This window comes from Rhinoraja longicauda, unplaced genomic scaffold, assembly GCF_053455715.1.
Source record: "Rhinoraja longicauda isolate Sanriku21f unplaced genomic scaffold, sRhiLon1.1 Scf000089, whole genome shotgun sequence".
In the NCBI taxonomy this organism is placed as follows: domain Eukaryota; kingdom Metazoa; phylum Chordata; class Chondrichthyes; order Rajiformes; family Arhynchobatidae; genus Rhinoraja; species Rhinoraja longicauda.
Genome location: NW_027601307.1, coordinates 68,344 through 87,972, shown reverse-complemented (window position 1 = coordinate 87,972; position 19,629 = coordinate 68,344). Strand labels below are relative to the sequence as shown.

The 19,629-nt window shown below is 48.9% G+C and overlaps 1 protein-coding gene and 1 pseudogene across 2 annotated transcripts in view; both read right to left on the bottom strand.

Annotated features, from left to right (window-relative positions):
* The window catches only part of LOC144589972 (uncharacterized), a 287,778-nt gene that overhangs the window by 211,875 nt on the left and 56,274 nt on the right, over positions 1–19,629 (bottom strand). The window lies entirely within an intron of this gene.
* LOC144589977 (uncharacterized) lies at positions 1,075–7,257 on the bottom strand (annotated as a pseudogene).

Here is a 19,629-nt window from a genome sequence, read left to right as displayed (position 1 = left end):
GCTGAATGTAGTCTATTCAGTGCATCTTAGTCCGCTTTTGTCCAGTGCCAGCTGTTATTTCTCCAGCCTGACTGCATTGGTGCGGTGTCATTTTAATGCAACGCAGCAAATATGTGTTTCCAATGCATCTCAACAGTGCCGCTCAGCTTCCAGAGCAGAACATTCAACGGATTATCCGGGATTCACGGTGACTTAGTCGGATGGATTCAGAACTAGCTTAGTCATCGAAGACAGGGAGTTGTGGGGGGCAGGGATATATTCTGGCTGGAGGTCCGAGACATGCTGAGTTCTGCGGTGATCTGTGTGCTCGATTGTCAGTTAGTGGGTGCGCACCGCAGTGGTAATGGGAATAAGAAGGGCTTAATTAGTTGACAAGTACAGGTGTCAGGGGTTACGGAGAGAAAACAGGAGAATGCGGTTGAGAAGGAAGATAGATCAGCCATGATTGCATGGCGGAGTAGACTTGATGGGCCCAATGGCCTAATTATGCTGACATATGAATTTATGTAATGGGGGGATGTTTGGAAAAAGAATAAAGGGGAAAGGAATGGGATGGCGAACAGAACTTGCATAATCTGAATGGGCTGATTGGCCTGCTGGGATATTAGTGCATATGAAGGTGTATTTGTAACGTGTGGACGTTACCAGTGCACGGCCTGGTGGCGCCGCACCTGGGCGCAGTAGGCAATAGAAAATACAGGAAAATGAGCAAAACAGACACGAAGGCAATGGCAGCCAAGATGTACCAAACCAAGCGCGCCCTGCTTTCCGCCCGCCGCCGCCATTGTTCCGTTATGTTCCAGCACCCTCAGGTGGAAGGCACCGGCCAGTTCCTCCGATTCGTACACCCTCTCATCTGCTTTCTGGACGCCTCTTATAGTGTCACATCGTCCAACGTTTGAGTGCTCCCTCGTCGTCGGGAGAGATATGCCCGCGAAACCTCGTTGGAATTTCTCCGCCAGGTCACCGGAGTGCAGACTGAGGCGCCGGGACACTTAAAGCTACCGTTCCGTTGACGTTGAACAAGTGAGTATCGATCAGGAGGAACACCGGACAGTTGCAAAGGGGATTCGGTCACGTGGGGAACGATGCACGGTTCCAATCCCATCTCGGGAGGCCGTCCTGGAAGTTACTGCCGCTTCGCCAAAGACCAGATGCCATGGGTTTCTGGTCGCCCAGGACTGGACTAGCGTAACAGAATCCCAAACGTCTTTCTCTCCGAACCGGCCGCAGTCCTCCCAAGTGTTCCAGACCGTGAATACTCCAAGTGCTGGTCTCCGACTTCTAAGAAGCAACTGGGAAGCGAGGAGACGCCGATGGATTTGTCCGAGATATGGATCTTGTCCGCATCTTGCATGTCGCCTCGTGGTAAGCGAGAGTCCTGTTTCCCGACCTGCAGAGATAGACGCCTGAGGCCCGAACGGTGGCGGACCTGATGACTAGATGCGGCCAGGATAACATGTAACCGGCCGGGAGATAGAACAGCGCGTTCTCCTTCAGAGATTCCTCTCCCGTTCCAACGAGAACTACCGCCTTGGTGTTAGTCTCCGTGTGTTACAGAAGACCGAAGCCACGCCACGGGGACTGGTCGGTCTGTTGGGATGGATAAAGGAGGTTGGCTTTTTGGTGAGAAAGAGGATCTGACACGGCCAGTTAGGGTAACAAGTTACTAAGGTCCCACCCCACGCCAGCCGGGCGCCGGCCAATTGGGAGAGTAGAGGACCTCCCCAACGCGCTCCAACCCAACCCGGCGTCCATCCCGCGGCGTCTGAGCGAGAGAGCCGTTTCCCGCCACCAACACTCCATCTCCTGGAAAGTGCAAAGAAGTGGACAATGTCTCAATAATGGGACAAATTTCACAATTCTACCCGGTCCCGGCCAGAGCTTTGCCCCATCTGGTTCTAAAACAATAGACTGTAAATGGGAGGGGATCCTCCCTAAATCCCGGCTGTGATCACCCGAAATGAGTTTGGTTTCAGTTTAGTTTTATGGTCACGTGTACCGAGGTACACTGAAAAGCTTTGTAAAGAGGATGGTAAAGAATGCCTTTGGTACATTGACCTTCACCAGTCAGTGTATTGAGTACCGAAGATGGGACACTGTTACAGTTGTTGAGGCCACTTTTGGAGTACACTTTTCAATCTTAATCACCCTGCCCTAGGAAGGACGTCATTAATCTGGAAAGATAGAGAATATGTCTAAGGATGTAGCCAGGGCTAGAGAGGTTGGGTTGGCAAAGACTTTATTCCTTGAAGCGGAGAAGGGAGGATCTCACAGAGCTGTATACACTTATGATAAGGTGAAAGCCCAGTCCTTTAACCCAGAGTAGGGTAATAAAAAAACCAGAGCCCATAGATTAAAGTGAGAGAAACCAGGTTTGATCGGAATCTGACGAGCAAGTTTTTCATTCAGAGAACAAGCTGCTAAAAGAGGTAGTTGTGTCTGGTACAATAACAACATTTAAAAGACACTTGGTCAGGTACACGGATCGGAAAGGGTTGAAGGGATATGGGCCAAACATGGGCAAAAAGAATGAAGGGAGATGGGGCATCTTGACTGGCATGGCTGAGTTGAGCCCAAGAGCATGTTTCCGTGCTGCATGACTCTGAATCTAAACCAGTTTGCCTTCAATGCGACTCACCAGAGTGGTAGTCCTGTCGCCACCAGTCCAGAAAAGCTGTCTCATACCTTGCTCTCTTCCTACAATGCAGCTAACCGTAGTTCATCCAATGCAAATGAATCAGTTTGTGTGCCAATGCATTTCAGCTCAATTTACATTTAATGCAGTCTCGCAGCATTAATAGTGTACAAAGATGGAGAGTGACAAAGTCAATTCAGAAACAAGTGTTCTGAACTTAAAGAAAGGTAACTTTGAGGGTATGAGACGTGAATTGTTCAAGATAGACTGGCAATTTATACTTAAAGGGTTGACGGTGGACATGCAATGGAAGGCATTTAAATGTTGCATGGATGAACTACAACAATTGTTCATCCCAGTTTGGCAAAAGAACAAACCAGGAAAGGTGGTGCATCCGTGGCTAACAAGGGAAATCAAGGATAGTATTAAAACAAAAGATGAAGCATATAAATTAGCCAGAAAAAGTATCATACCAGAGGACTGGGAGAAATTCAGAGTCCAGCAGAGGAGGACAAAGGGCTTAATTAGGAAAGGGAAAATAGATTATGAGAGAAAACTGGCAAGGAACATAAAAACTGACTGCAAAAGCTTTTATAGATATGTGAAGAGAAAAAGATTAGTTAAGACAAATGTAGGTCCCTTGCAGTCGGAAACATGTGAATTGATCATAGGGAACAAGGAGATGGCAGAACAATTGAACAACTACTTTGGTTCTGTCTTCACTAAGGAAGACATAAACAATCTGCCGGAAATAGCAGGGGACCGGGGGTCTAACGAGATGGAGGAACTGAGGGTAATCCAGGTTAGTCGGGAAGTGGTGTTAGGTAAATTAAATGGGTTAAAGGCTGATAAATCCCCAGGGCCAGATAGGCTGCATCCCAGAGTGCTTAAGGAAGTAGCCTCAGAAATAGTGGATGCATTAGTGGTAATTTTTCAAAACTCTTTAGATTCTGGAGTAGTTTCTGAGGATTGGAAGGTAGCTAATGTAACCCCACTTTTTAAAAAGGGAGGGAGAGAGAAAACGGGGAATTATAGACCAGTTAGCCTAACATCGGTAGTGCGGAAAATGCTAGAGTCAGTTATTAAAGATGTGATAGCATCACATTTGGAAAGTGGTGAGATCATCGGACAAAGTCAGCATGGATTTATGAAAGGCAAATCATGCCTGACGAATCTTATAGAATTTTTCGAGGATGTAACTAGTAGAGTGGATAAGGGAGAACCAGTCGATGTGTTATATCTGGACTTTCAGAAGGCCTTCGACAAGGTCCCACATAGGAGATTGGTGTACAAACTTAAAGCACACGGTATTGGGGGTTCAGTGTTGAGGTGGATAGAGAATTGGTTGGCGGACAGGAAGCAAAGAGTAGGAATAAACGGGTCCTTTTCGGAATGGCAGGCAGTGACTAGTGGGGTACCGCAAGGCTCAGTGCTGGGACCCCAGTTATTTACAATATATATTAATGATTTGGACGAGGGAATTGAATGCAACATCTCTAAGTTTGCGGATGACACGAAGCTGGGTGGCAGTGTTAGCTGCGAGGAGGATGCTAGGAGGCTGCAGAGTGACTTGGGTAGATTAGTAGAGTGGGCGAATGCAAGGCAGATGCAATATAATGTGGATAAATGTGAGGTTATCCACTTTGGCGGCAAGAACAGGAAAGCAGAGTATTACCTGAATGGTGGCCAATTAAGAAAAGGGGAGATGCAACGTGTCCTGGGTGTCATGGTGCACCAGTCAATGAAAGCAAGCGTGCAGGTGCAGCAGGCAGTGAAGAAAGCGAATGGTATCATATCATATCATATCATATATCTACAGCCGGAAACAGGCCTTTTCGGCCCTCCAAGTCCGTGCCGCCCAGTGATCCCCGTACATTAACACTATCCTACACCCACTAGGGACAATTTTTACATTTACCCAGCCAATTAACCTACATACCTGTACGTCTTTGGAGTGTGGGCATTCAGAGCAAGAGGTTTTGAGTATAGGAGCAGGGAGGTTCTGCTGCAGTTGTACAGGGCCTTGGTGAGACCGCACCTGGAGTATTGTGTACAGTTTTGGTCTCCTAATCTGAGGAAAGAAATTCTAGCCTTAGAGGGAGTACAGAGAAGGTTCACCAGATTGATCCCTGGGATGGCAGGACTTTCATATGAAGAAAGACTGGATAGACTAGGCTTGTACTCGCTGGAATTTAGAAGACTGAGGGGGGGATCCTATTGAAACATATAAAATTCTTAAGGGGTTGGAGAGGCTAGATGTGGGAAGATTGTTCCTGATGTTGGGGAAGTCCAGAACCAGGGGTCACAGCTTAAGGATAAGGGGGAAGTCTTTTAGGACCGAGATGAGAAAACATTTCTTCACACAGAGAGTGGTGAGTCTGTGGAATTCTCTGCCACAGAAGGTAGTTGAGGCCAGTTCATTGGCTATATTTAAGAGGGAGTTAGATGTGGCCCTTGTGGCTAAAGGGATCAGGGGGTATGGAGAGAAGGAAGGTACAGGTTACTGAGCTAGATGATCAGCCGTGATCATATTGAATGGCGGTGCAGGCTCGAAGGGCCGAATGGCCTACTCCTGCACCTATTTTCTATGTCCACCTCGGGAATTTTTAAAGAGAGCTTCTACCATTCCCATTCCAAATTTGGAATCTTAAATGCTCCCCGCTGCATCTGATGCAATGTTTGAAATATACGTCAGTTCTACCACAGCTCGGTCCCTCAGGTGGAGTGTAGGTCTTCCAATGCGGCTTACTGTGTGCGTAGCGAATTCAGTGTTGCCATTGCAGGTGTTTTTCCACTGCAACCAGGCATAACGCTACCGTGGGTCCGATCGCATGTCTAGAAGAAAGGAATAGAAAAGGAAATCTGAAGAAGGATCTTGACCCGAAGCGTCACCTATTAAGGTAGGGTCGTGTTGCCAGAACTACACCAAGCGCCTGGGTAGGTCAAACGGGCATGGTCGTGTACATTCAGCAGAACCAACTCCAGCAACAGCGAATGAGGCACCAGCCAGTCCAAAGCAGTCTCCACCACCAATCACCAATCCTCGGCCATCTCCACGGTGCCCGTCCTCTCCAACGCCCCTTCCATCCCGAACGCCCGCCGGCAGATCTCAAACTTAAGCTCAGCGCCGCGTCGGGGCAAGGGCTGTCCCAAGTACTGTTTCATCAGGCTGCAGGGCAAGGTTTCTCCTTCCACCTCCTGCTCATCCTCTTCGTCCTCTCCGCGCAACGTGGCGCAACAGAAGCCCACCCTTTTCCCTTTTCCCACCGCCCCGCACCCGTCGCAGTCCTGCCAGGTTCCCCAGCGGATGTGCAGCTGGATGATGCGCCCTGAGCCCAGCATTAAGCCCGGGGAAAACCTCAGGCTTTTGTTCACCAGCGTAGACGAGCCCAACTCCCGGTGGGAGACGTGAATCAGCGATGCGTCTTTCTCACCCAGACAGCGTGGATAAACCCGATTTGCAGATGTACATGCCCGAATCAGATGTCCGGGCCTGGGATGAAGTCAAGGAGCCACCCTGTCGGGTGTGGTGGCTGCCCAGTTTACCCATCGGGCCACAAGCCTCGGAATACAGCGAAGGTGTGGGGTTCGGCATGAGATTGGCGAGGCCAAGATACTGCCAGTAAACTGTGCCTTCCTTTGCTTCGGACATCGCTGGGTAGCGCAGGCTGAACGGGTTGTGAGACAGGAAACCAGGGAGCAGGGGGCCGAGCCTGAGTAATTGGCCTCGTCCCCGTCCTGCCTCCGGAAACGGGGCAACCAACAGAAGGGCCAGCAGGCCCAGTATCAACAGCAGGGACGAGTGCCTGCACACCTTGCTTCTGTAATGTCATCACAGCAACTGCAGGCAGGAGCGGGGTGCACGTCAACTCAGCAATGGGGCCCCGTGACCTCAACATTGATGCCGTCACCTGTAAGGAAGAGAAAGCACCACTTCATGGGAGGGGCAGTGTGGAGGGAGCGCTGTTCCACAGGTGGGACCGTGGGAAGGGCTATGAGCAGTGAATGCTGCTCTGTGGGAGGGGCAATGAGGCGGGAATGCTGCTCTGGGAGGAGCAGTGAGCAGGGGATTTTTTTATTCACAAAATGCTGGAGTAACTCAGCAGGTCAGGCAGCATCTCGGGAGAGAAGGAATGGGTGACGTTTCGGGTCGAGACCCTTCTTCAGACTGATGTCAGGGGGGCGGGACAAAGGGGCAGGGAATGCTGTTCTGTGGGAAGAGCAGTGAGCATGGAATGCTGCTCTGTGGGCGGAGCAATGAGCAGGCAATGCTTCTTTGTGGGAGGGGCAGGGAGCAGGGAATGCTTTTCTGTGGGAGGGGCAGTGAGCAGGGAATGCTGTTCTGTGGGAGGGCCAGTGAGCAGGGAATGCTTTTCTGTGGGGGGCTTCCCTCTAATTTCACTCAAATATGTTTTACATTCCTTTAGGCTTTCCGCACCGCTGAGTCCTCAGTGTCCGGCACAAAATGCTGTATTCTCTTTGGGTTCTCTCATCCTCTCGACACCTTGTTACCAATAAAGCGACTCCTGTTTCTTCTCGGAAACATTGTTTACCCTGAACCTCCTCTTTAACGGTCTCCCACTGTTCTGACGTGGATCCATTTCTGGTTTCCTGTCCATGTCAGTCCGTTAAATACCTCAGCTCAATTCAGCACTTTCTGTCCTTACCCAGAATGAAGGCAAATCTTAGATTCCACCCCCCCACCCCCTCCACCCAGATATTCCTCCCTTCCCCCCCAGCTCCTTTCCCATCCCTCCTAGCATCACAGACCACCCTCGCACCTAAATTTAAATCTCCCCCCCCCCTTCAGCTCTCCTCACTCAAAGTTAGCACTCCACTCGCCTCCTCATATCCTTCTTCCTTCCATTCAGATACCTTCCCGCCTCTCAGCCCCTCCTCCTCCCTATTCGAATGCTCCTTGTTTCCCCTAAGAACATCTCAACTCAGACGCTCCTCCCATCAATCCCTCACAACTTCGACCCCCCTCCCCTCGGTCCCTCACAAGTCTAACCTTTCTCACAACTCAGTCCATCCTCACAGCTGTCCCACCTCACAGCTCAGTCCCACCTCACAGCTCAGTCCCACCTCACAGCTCATCCCATCTTCACAGCTCAGTCCATTCTCACAGTGCAGGCCATCATCACAACTCAGTCCATCTTCACAGAATCCCACCTCACAGCTCAGTCCATCCTCACAGCTCAGTCCATCCTCACAGCTCAATCCCACCTCACACCTCGGACCCTCCTCAAAACACGTACCCTCCTCAAATCTCGGACCCTCCTCAAAACTCGGAATCTTCTCTCACTCAGATCCTCATTTCCTTTACCTTAGGCCATCATCACTGAAAATCTGTCCTACAGACCTTCTATCTACCCTCATAGCCCCCTTCCTTCCCCTCACTCTTCCCTTCTCCACTCCTCTCCATTTACTCTATTCACTTCCCTTCAGAACTTCTCAACTCAGACCCTCCTCCCTCCCACACGGACCCACTTCTCATTCATCCCTCACAATTCAGACCCTCCTTGCCTCACGACTTAGAACCTCTTCCAGCGGGCCCTCACAACTCAGACCCTCCTCTCAACTCAGACCCCCGTCACAACTCAGACCCCCTCACAACTCAGACCCCCCCTCACAACTCAGACCCTCCTCACAACTCAGACCCTCCTCACAACTCAGACCCCCCCTCACAACTCAGACCCTCCTCACAACTCAGACCCCCCCTCACAACTCAGACCCTCCTCACAACTCAGACCCCCTCACAACTCAGACCCTCCTCACAACTCAGACCCCCTCACAACTCAGACCCCCCCTCACAACTCAGACCCCCTCACAACTGAGACCCCCCTCACAACTCAGACCCCCTCACAACTCAGACCCCCCCTCACAACTCAGACCCCCCCTCACAACTCAGACCATCCTCACAACTCAGACCCCCTCACAACTCAGACCCCCCCTCACAACTCAGACCCCCTCACAACTGAGACCCTCCTCACAACTCAGACCCTCCTCACAACTCAGACCCTCCTCACAACTCAGACCCTCCTCACAACTCAGACCCCCTCACAACTCAGACCCCCCTCACAACTCAGACCCCCCTCACAACTGAGACCCTCCTCACAACTCGGATCTTCCTCCCCTCGGTTTCTCACGACTGAGACCCACTTCTCCTCAGCCTCTCACAGGTCTGACCTGCCTCCTCTAAATCCCTCACAACACAGTCCCTCCCTCTCTCTCCCCCTCAGGCTGAGACCCTCCCCTCTCCCCATCAAAGCCTCATTCCTTCCCCTCAGTCTACCCCGCCCCTCCTCCTTTCCTCTCCATTTACTCTCCTCACTTCCCCTCAGAACTCAACTCAGTCCCTCCTCCCCCGGTCCCTCACAACTCAGTCCCTCCTCCCCTCGGTCCCTCACAACTCAGTCCCTCCTCCCCCGGTCCCTCACAACTCAGTCCCTCCTCCCCCGGTCCCTCACAACTCAGTCCCTCCTCCCCCGGTCCCTCACAACTCAGTCCCTCCTCCCCTCGGTCCCTCACAACTCAGTCCCTCCTCCCCCGGTCCCTCACAACTCAGTCCCTCCTCCCCTCGGTCCCTCACAACTCAGTCCCTCCTCCCCTCGGTCCCTCACAACTCAGTCCCTCCTCCCCCGGTCCCTCACAACTCAGTCCCTCCTCCCCCGGTCCCTCACAACTCAGTCCCTCCTCCCCCGGTCCCTCACAACTCAGTCCCTCCTCCCCCGGTCCCTCACAACTCAGTCCCTCCTCCCCTCGGTCCCTCACAACTCAGTCCCTCCTCCCCCGGTCCCTCACAACTCAGTCCCTCCTCCCCTCGGTCCCTCACAACTCAGTCCCTCCTCCCCCGGTCCCTCACAGCTCAGTCCCTCCCTCCCTCCTCTCTCCTCCACCCCCCGCCCAGCGATCGGACGCCCCCAACCGCCCGCGCGCGGAGCCGGGATCGTTGCCCTCGCGCTGCAACGGTTGGGGGCCGCGGTGCGCAGGCGCACTGTCTCCAGCCGGCCGCGGGGCCGCTCTGCGCGTGCGCTACTTTTGCAACCGTCACCGCGCCCGGGAGAGAGAGCGCATGCGCGGGCGGTTGGCGGCGTCCGGTCGCCGGGCGGGGGAGAGAGGGAGGGGCTGAGTTGTGAGGGACCGAGGGGAGGAGGGACTGAGTTGTGAGGGACCGAGGGGAGGAGGGACTGAGTTGTGAGGGACCGAGGGGAGGAGGGGCTGAGTTGTGAGGGACCGGGGGGAGGAGGGGCTGAGTTGTGAGGGACCGGGGGGAGGAGGGACTGAGTTGTGAGGGACCGGGGGGAGGAGGGGCTGAGTTGTGAGGGACCGAGGGGAGGAGGGGCTGAGTTGTGAGGGACCGAGGGGAGGAGGGGCTGAGTTGTGAGGGACCGAGGGGAGGAGGGGCTGAGTTGTGAGGGACCGGGGGGAGGAGGGACTGAGCTGTGAGGGACCGAGGGGAGGAGGGACTGAGTTGGGAGGGATATCGGTCAGGAGGTTCCGAAGGAAAGTGAGGAGAGAGTCTGAATGGAGCGGAATAGAGGAGGGACTGAGGGGCAGGATGGGACTGGGTTGAGAGGGGAAGGAGGCTTTGAGTGGGAGAGTAAAGAGGACTGACGCGCAGTATCTGAGTGAAGAGGGGCTTAAGGAGAAGAGATGGGGAGGATCTGAGTGCAAGAAGTGTTTGAGGGGCGAGAGGAGGGACATAGAAGAAGCTGCCTGAGGGAAAGGGAGGAACATCTGAGAGAGTGGGCATCTAAGACTTTCCAACATCATTAAATGCACAAAGATAAAATAGGAGGGAAGGAGCAAAATCTTGCTGCGGTATTGACTGGGCTAAGATACAAGTGTGTAAAAATCGGCAAAAAAGGAATGAATGGATAACACATTAAATTTTTTAACCTATAATGTGAATGGGTTAAATGGACCGATAAAAAGGAAGAGAATTTTAACACAGATGAAAAAATTGGAAGTAGATATAGCTTTCTTGCAAGAAACACATCTAACGGAAAAAGAGCATCAAAAGTTAAAGAGAGATTGGGTAGGAAGTATGGTCGCATCTTCTTTTAACTCAAAAGCAAGAGGGGTTGCTATCCTATTTAGGAAAACGCTACCAATTAAGATACAAAATATTGTAAGTGACCCAGTAGGTAGATTTGTAATGGTACATTGTCAAATTTTCTCAGAATTGTGGACCTTAATGAATATATATGCACCAAATATAGATGATGAGAAGTTTGTGCAGTGTACCTTTTTAAATCTGGCGGAAGCACATGAAAATATATTGATAGGGGGAGATTTCAATTTTTGTTTAGATCCAGTAATGGATAGATCACCAAGGACAACGACAAGGACAAGAGCAGCGAAGACAACCTTGAATTTAATGGAAAATTTAAATTTAATAGATGTTTGGAGGAAAAGCCATCCCAGGGAAAGAGACCACTCCTTCTATTCCAATAGACATGATACATATTCTAGAATAGATCTATTTTTGATTTCAGCTCAATTAAGGGGTAGAATAATACAAATAGATTACAAGGCTAGATTGTTATCGGATCACTCACCATTATTAATGAAAATTACGATGCCAGATAAAGAGCAGTCAGTCTATAGATGGAGACTCAACTCTTTACTATTGAAAAGGCAAGACTTTTGTGATTTTATTCGAGGACAAATTGAATTATTTTTGGAAACAAATTTAAATTCAGTTGATGATAAATTTATTGTTTGGGATGCAATGAAGGCTTATTTGAGAGGCCAAATTATAAGCTACTCATCTAAGATAAAGAAAGACTATAGGAAGGAATCTGAAAGATTAGAAAAAGAAATCACCGTATTAGAAAAAGACTTACAGAAAACTTCTTCAGATACGAAAAAAACACAACTTGCAAATAAAAAATTTCAATATAATACTTTACATACTTACAGAACAGAAAAACTAATATTACGAACTAACCAAAGATATTATGAATTAGGAGAAAGAGCGCACAAGGTATTGGCATGGCAACTGAAAGAAGAACAAATATCAAGAACAATAAATTCAATTAGAACAGATCAAAACATTATTACTTATAAACCTAGAGAAATCAATGAGGTATTTAAGCAATTCTACACTAATCTGTACCATTCTGAATCTGAAAAGGATGAAATTAAGATAAATAATTTTTTATCCAAGATACAATTACCAACAATCTCTAATGAGGAGCAGATGGGACTAAATGCCTCCTTTACTTTGAGAGAGGTGGAGGAAATATTATATTCTTTACCAAGTAATAAATCTCCAGGGGAAGATGGTTTCCTGCCTGAGTTCTATAAAAAAATTAAAGATTTGTTGTTACCAGTATTTATGGAAGTGATACATCAAGCGGAAAAAACTTCTACATTACCAGAATCCTTCTCACTGGCAATTATAACCGTAATTTTAAAAAAAGGGAAAGACCCTTTAAATGCATCTTCTTATAGACCAATATCATTGTTGAATGCAGATTATAAAATAGTTGCTAAACCTTTGGCAAGGAGATTGGCAGAATATTTACCGAAGCTGGTTAAAGAGGACCAAACTGGATTTGTCAAAAAAAGGAAAATATCTGATAATGTAGCAAGATTTATAAGTATTTTACATTTAGCACAGAAAAGAAAGGAATTGAGCGTAGCAGTTGCTTTAGATGCTGAAAAGGCGTTTGACAGGTTAGAATGGGATTTTTTATTTAAAGTATTAGAGAAGTACGGATTAGGAAATGGTTTCATTAACTGGGTAAAAGCTCTTTATAAACAACCTAAAGCCAAAGTGGTGACAAATGGCCAATCTTCTCAATCATTTAATTTGGAAAGATCTAGTAGACAGGGTGTCCCTTGTCACCGGCTTTATTTGTATTGGCCATTGAACCTCTGGCAGAGCTAATAAGATCAGATTTAGACATTGAAGGATTTAAAGTGAATCAGGAAAATCACAAAATTACTTTATTTGCAGATGATGTTTTACTTTGTCTTACTAGACCATTGGAATCCTTAAGAAAATTATATTTCAGACTGGAAGAATATGGGAAAGTATCAGGATATAAAATTAATAAAGATAAAACTGAAATAATGCCTCTTTCTGAAGGTAATTATGATCAATGTAAAAGAGAAAGTCAGTTTAAATGGCAAAAAGAAGGCATGAAGTACTTAGGGGTTAAAGTAGATAATAAGTTAAATAATCTGTATAAACTAAATTATAAACCACTAATTAAAAAAATTGAGGAGGACTTGAAGAAATGGACGAATCTTCCAATTACATTGCTAGGGAGAGTGAACTGTATTAAGATGAATATTTTTCCGAGGTTACAGTATTTATTTCAAACACTGCCTATACCTTTACCAAATAATTTTTTTCAAGAATTGAATAAAATTGTGAGAAATTTTCTTTGGAAAGGTAAAATGCCAAGAGTGTCTATGGAAAAATTAACATGGAAATTTGAATTAGGTGGACTGCAATTACCAAATTTTAAAAATTACTATCTGGCAGCACAAATGAGTTTTATTTCATCCTTTTATCAAGAGGGTGGAAAAACAGCATGGGTTAAAATTGAAATGGATAAAATAAAATAACTATGCCCAGAAGAATTTATCTATAAATGGGAAGCGAAGCTATTAGTTAAGGATCAAGAGTTACCTTTGCTAAAACATTTAATTAATATATTGTTGAAAACAGTTAAAGCTAATGATAAAAGATTTTTTCTAACAGCCATGATTGAATGGCAGAGTAGACCCGATAAGCTGAATGACCCAAATTCTACTCCTATTTCTTATGACCTTATAAGGAAGAGGACAAATAAGTAAAAAGTAAGATCCATTAGGATGTTTCCAGAAATGAAAAACCTAAGCTGTAAGGAAAAATGTGATAAACTGTAAATGTTCTCTTTGGAACTGGGCAGACTGAGGATTGAATGAATTGAGATGAGGTAAATTATGAGGAGGTTAAATGTGAAAGATCTTTTTCCCCTCAGCAGAGGTGTTACAAACAAGAAGTAGATTTAAAATAATTGTTGGAAAAGATTGGGGGGAGATGCGGTTTTTCATCTAGAAGGTGGGAGGGAATCTACAATTTCCCAGTTGAAGGGGTTGTGGAGCCAGAAACTCCCAGCCAATTCACAAAACAATTGAGCGCGTTTGTCTAGATCCATGACCTGCTTGGAGTATTGTCAAGGGTAAGAATGTGGCATTAGTCTGAGTAGTGTTTTCCCTAGTGGCAAGGACATGGTTGGCAGAATGACCTTAGTCTTGCCATAAATGTTCAGTGATTCTCGACATGGGGGGTGAAGATTTTGTGCGTGACAGACTGCATGGCACTGTTGATTTTTCCTTCTTTCGCCGGATCCAAAAAAGGAAATACTTACTTGGATTTATGAGGAATTGGACAAAACATTTGTCAACACGGAAACCTCACGTTTACATTGTGATGTTTCTCTCTTCCAGCTCCGTCTCAACCACATCAAGCAGCCATTCACTGGCTCAGGGCACAGAGCAAACACACAATGAACCACTGGCCTGTAGGTGAGCAGCAGTTGAGTGGTGGGGGGGGGGGGTTGTTGTGATATTGCAAGGACTCTTTTGTTATATCACAAGCACTATTTTGTTTGCCCGCGTAGCAACATGTCTATATGAGAATGACGTAATATTGGCGGGCAATCTGGTTCCAGGTGGCCGTGAAATAAACTGAGCCTGGATTTATGCTCAGCTTTCAAACCCCTAAATACGTGTACGTGGTCATTCCAGAGTCATAACAACGGTATAACACGAAGTACAACATGGTGGCAGCGGTTTGGTGTGATTTAGCCCTAGAAAGGTAAAGAAAAAAAACAAACAAAATAAGTAGACAAAACAAAGAAAGCCATAGAAAAAAATGAACACTTTCCAGCTCGGTAAAGAATGCCTGGGATGCAGCTCGACAGGGCCACTTTACATGTAAGTATTTGATAAGAAGTCAGCGCCGAGCTACCGACGGGACAATGCAGGCAGCTGAGGGTGGTGAGTGAAGGCCCACGTCGTGCCCCAACCCTGTGCAGGCCCAAGTTCGGAAGGCAGAGCAACTAGACACACACGGAAGCGCGGCGACCGGAGAGACCGGCCACCCACGGAGGCGCGGCGACTGGGAGACATCGGCCACACACAGAGGCGCGGCGACCGGTAAGACCGAGAGACTGAACACTCACCAAGGCGCGACGCGGCGACCAGAGAGTCGGGACAGCCGCAGGCAGTGGCAGCACGTCCCGACAATATGCGGTAGCGGCCGGGAGCACCAGTGGGTGTGCACCACAGCTGAAACCCGATCGCACAGCGGCTTTAGCAGCTTGGAGCAGCCGAGTACGGACCCAGCAGTGCGAGGCCAAATCGTCGCGGTGGAGCAACGGTCTACACTACCCTGTTACACAGCAAGACTGCTTCTCGAAGTGGGGTGATATGGACTAAAAATATATATGATAATAATTTGTGTGTAAGACTTAATGCCTAATCATTTGTGTGCAAGTTTACATATTATAATGGAAGTGGATAATTGTACACAATGTAGTAAGATTTGGCAAATAAGGGCAACATTGTATTAGTGTTTGAATTTAAAACTCACATATCTATCTATATACTACTAAAACTCAGATCTTGTGTTATATATATATATAACACTGATGTCGGCTGAATACGGCAATTCCGGCAAAACGGTGAACCGTAGCGCCACGATTTTTGTACCGCCTTAATCAGCATGCGGTTCGCTGCTGGAAAATGATATTTTTATTTAATTCGGACGCATATTTTTTAAGTTACAGAGGTTTAAAAGTGCTGCCCCCCCTGATTTATCGAAGTTTTGACAGAAGGGGGGTGCTGCGGTGCGGATTGTGATGTCACAATGCCCCTGTGAGATGAACTCGAGCTGACCCCCCTTCCCCCCCCAGCGGTATTCAGCGTGTGACGTCACAATGCCCCTGTGCTACATTGTTGCGAAGAGCTGTCAAGTCAAGTCCATTTTATTTGTATAGCACATTTAAAAACAACCCACGTTGACCAAAGTGCTGTACATCTGATTAGGTACTAAGGAAAAAAATGAAACATACAGTGGCACGCAAACAGTTCACAGCGCCTCCTCAATGAGCCTCAAACGCTAGGGAGTAGAAATAGGTTTTGAGCCTGGACTTAAAGGAGTCGATGGAGGGGGCAGTTCTGATGGGGAGAGGGATGCTCTTTCCACCCTCCCCCTCTCTCCCTCCCCCCTTTCCCCCCTCCCCCCCTTTCCGCCCTCCCCTTCCCGTCCTCCCTCCTCCCTCCCTCCCCCTTCCCTCCCTCCCCTCCTCCCGGTTACAATGGAATCCCTACGAGGACGGGCCCAACGGGGAAAGTGGGGTACTGGGAAAAGGGGAGATCCCCCTCCCTCCCCCCTTCCCCCTCCCTCCCCCCTCCCTCCCCCCTACCCCCCCTCCCCTCTCCCCCTCCCTCCCCCCTCCCTCCCCCTACCCCCTCACTCCCCCCTTCCCCCCTCCCCTCCCCCCCTCCCTCCCCCTCCCCACCTCCCTCCTCCCTCCCTCCCCCTTCCCTCCCTCCCCTCCTCCCGGTTACAATGGAAACCCTACGAGGATGGGCCCAATGGGGAAAGAGGGGTACTGGGTAAAGGGGAGGTCCCCCTCCTCCCCCCTTCCCCCCTCCCCTCCCCCTCCCTCCCCCTACCCCCCTCCCTCCCTCCCCTCTCCCTCCCCCTACCCCATCCCCTCCCCCCTCCTTCCCCATCTCCCTCCACACCTCCCTCCTCCCTCCACACCTCCCTCCTCCCTCCCTCCCCCTTCCCTCCCTCCCGTCCTCCCGGTTACAATGGAAACCCTACGAGGACAGGCCCAACGGGGAAAGAGGGGAACTGGGAAAAGGGGAGGTCCCCCTCCTTCCCCCCTTCCCCCTCCCCTCCCCTCCCAAACAGTTCACAGTACCTCCTCAATTAGCCTCAAAAGCTAGGGAGTAGAAATAGGTTTTGAGCCTGGACTTAAAGGAGTCGATGGAGGAGGCAGTTCTGATGGGGAGAGGGATGCTCTTTCAAACCTTCCCCTCTCTCCCTCCCCCCTCCCCCCCTCCCCCCTTTCCGCCCTCCCCTTCCCCCCCTCCCTCCCCTCCTCCCTCCTCCCTCCCTCCCTCCCTCCCCTCCTCCCGGTTACAATGGAAACCCTACAAGGACGGGCACAACGGGGAAAGAGGGGTACTGGGAAAAGGGGAGGTCCTCCTCCCTCCCCCCCTTCCCTCTCCCCTTCCCCCCTCCCCCTTCCCCCCTCCCCTCCCTCCCTCCCCCCTACCCCCTACCCCCTCCCTCCCCCCTCCCCTCCCCCCTCCCATCCCACAACGGGTAAAGAGGGGTACTGGGAAAACAGGTGGTCCCCCTCCCCCCTCCCTCCCGGTTACAATGGAAACCCTACGAGGACGGGCCCAACGGGCCCACTCGGTCTAGTATATATATATATAAATATTTATGTATATATATATATATATGAGTAGATTGCATGTTATTGTATATAGTAATACCGATAGCAAGAGGTGTGCAATCCTGTGATACGTTTGATTTGAATCCAAATTTAATATTTCAAGTTACCGTGTTTATGCTGTAAATGGCAAGTAACATGACTCGGTTACCTGAAATGAACTGGCAAGTGCTGGACATTGCCAATGAGTTCTCCCTGTCCAAGCAGAGGATGAAACTGTGCCTGGAAGACTTAGAAATCACATCGGTGTCTAAGCAGGCAACAAAGATAAAACTTGCCTTAGGAGTAGAAGGACTCCGTCGTTTGAATGCGTCAGGTCTGAGTGAAGAGGATCAAAACAAGCCAGAGGAAATATGGACATTCTTTGAGGGCCAGCTGAGGACAAAGGTGAATTTCAGAGTCCACAGGTTGGAGTTGATGCGGTATCGCCAGAAACCGGAAGAATTGCTCGATCAATTTGTGACGCGGTGTCGAGAAAAGAGTCTCCAGTGTAACTTCAATGATCCCGAGCTCAATGAAAGAATCATTGAGTTGATAATTGTGTCAATGCCCTATGAAGGTCTACAGCGAGATCGTCTACAGAAGCCTGCAGGATACACCATTCCAGAGGTGCTTACATTAGGCAGGCAGTATGAGGCCATTGCGGCAGGCAGACAGTGCATTGCAGATTTAAAGCCCAGGTCTCGCAATATAGATGCAGTCAAGACAAGAGGGACAACGAAGCAAAAGCCGCAAGATAAGGAGAGACAAAACCCTTGTGGCCAATGTGCTTTGTTTCATAAGCCCAGGCAATGCCCGGCGTATCGCGACACATGCAGGAAGTGTGGCAAGAAAGGGCATTGGGCAAGTTGTTGCAGGTCTAAGAAGGGTAATATACGCCCATCTAAATTGTCAAGTGGCAAATACAAACAGGTTGACGAGGTACGGCAACAGTCCCAAGGGGGTTATGCATCGTACTGTGACAGTCAAGATGAAGGATCAAATGTGTTTGTCAATCACCATTTCAAGTCTGGACAGGATGCCTGCAATAGGCGATGAGGCATTTGCAGTGTTGAACATCATATGCCCATCGATGAAGGGCGGCACGGTAGCGCAGCGGTAGAGTTGCTGCTTTACAGCGAATGCAGCGCCGGAGACTCAGGTTCGATCCTGACTACGGGCACTGTACTGTAAGGAGTTTGTACGTTCTCCCCGTGACCTGCGTGGGTTTTCTCCGAGATCTTCGGTTTCCTCCCACACTCCAAAGACGTACAGGTATGTAGGTTAATTGACTGGGTAAATGTAAAAATTGTCCCTAGTGTGTGTAGGATAGTGTTAATAGTGTTAGTGTGCGGGGATCGCTGGGCGGCGCGGACTTGGTGGGCCGAAAAAGGCCTGTTTCCGCGCTGTATATATGAAATGAAATGAAATGAAAGGGGCAACATCGACTGAAGGTGAAGATAGACACCGGAGCTGGAGGAAATACCCTTCCCCTTCGGGTCATACGAGACGTGTATCCACATGACAAATATAAGCAGCACCTATGACCATGCAAAGTCCGACTGACGGCATATAACGCAACAGAAATCCCTTGTTTTGGAACTATATCCATTTCATGCCGATACCAGGGATCGATGTGGTGTGCTCAAGAATTCTTCGTGGTAGACGTGGCAGAATCCGCTGTCATAGGCCTAATAAGGTATTAGGCAACTTCAGGTCGTCACGATACATGCCATGGGAACAGAAGAGCACCCATCAGACGCTGGGAAGGAGCAAGACAGTTTCAACGCAGTGGCAGACATAGTGAAGAGATGGCCTAATCAGTTTGACAGGATTGGCAACTTCAAGGAGCCTGCCACCCTTCATCTCAAGGAGAAGGCCACACTACACATTGATGCACCAAGGAAATGCAGTGTCCATATCAGAGACAAGTTGCGGGCCGAGTTGGATAAAATGGAGGAAGATGGAATCATCAGAAAAGTAACTCACCATACGGACTGGTGCAGTTCAATAACAACCTCCGTTAAGAAAGATGGATCAATCAGGGTATGCCTAGACCCAAAACGCTTGAATGCAAGTCTCAAACGCTGCCCACATAAGATCCAAACCTTTGAGGAAATCAATCCAGCTTTTGCCAATGTGAAATTTTTACCAAACTTGATGCAAAAGCGGGCTATTGGTCCGTCCGACTTGATGAGACAAGCCAGGAACTTACCACGTTCCGGACACCTTTTGGCAGATATTGCTACAGAAGGCTACCCTTCGGCTTGTAGGTGAGCCAGGATATATTCCAGCAATGTATGGACACAATCATAGAGCAGGTTCCTGGATGCATCTGCATTGCAGATGATATTGTCATAGTGGGATACACGGAACAAAAACATGACTGTAATCTGAAGAAGCTGTTGGAGACAGCTTTCCGGGAAGGACTCGCTTTCAACAGTGCAAAGTGCGTAGTGAAGGCTAAGTCCATCAACTTCTTTGGGACAGTCTATTCAGACACAGGCATCAGACCAGATCTTTGTAAGG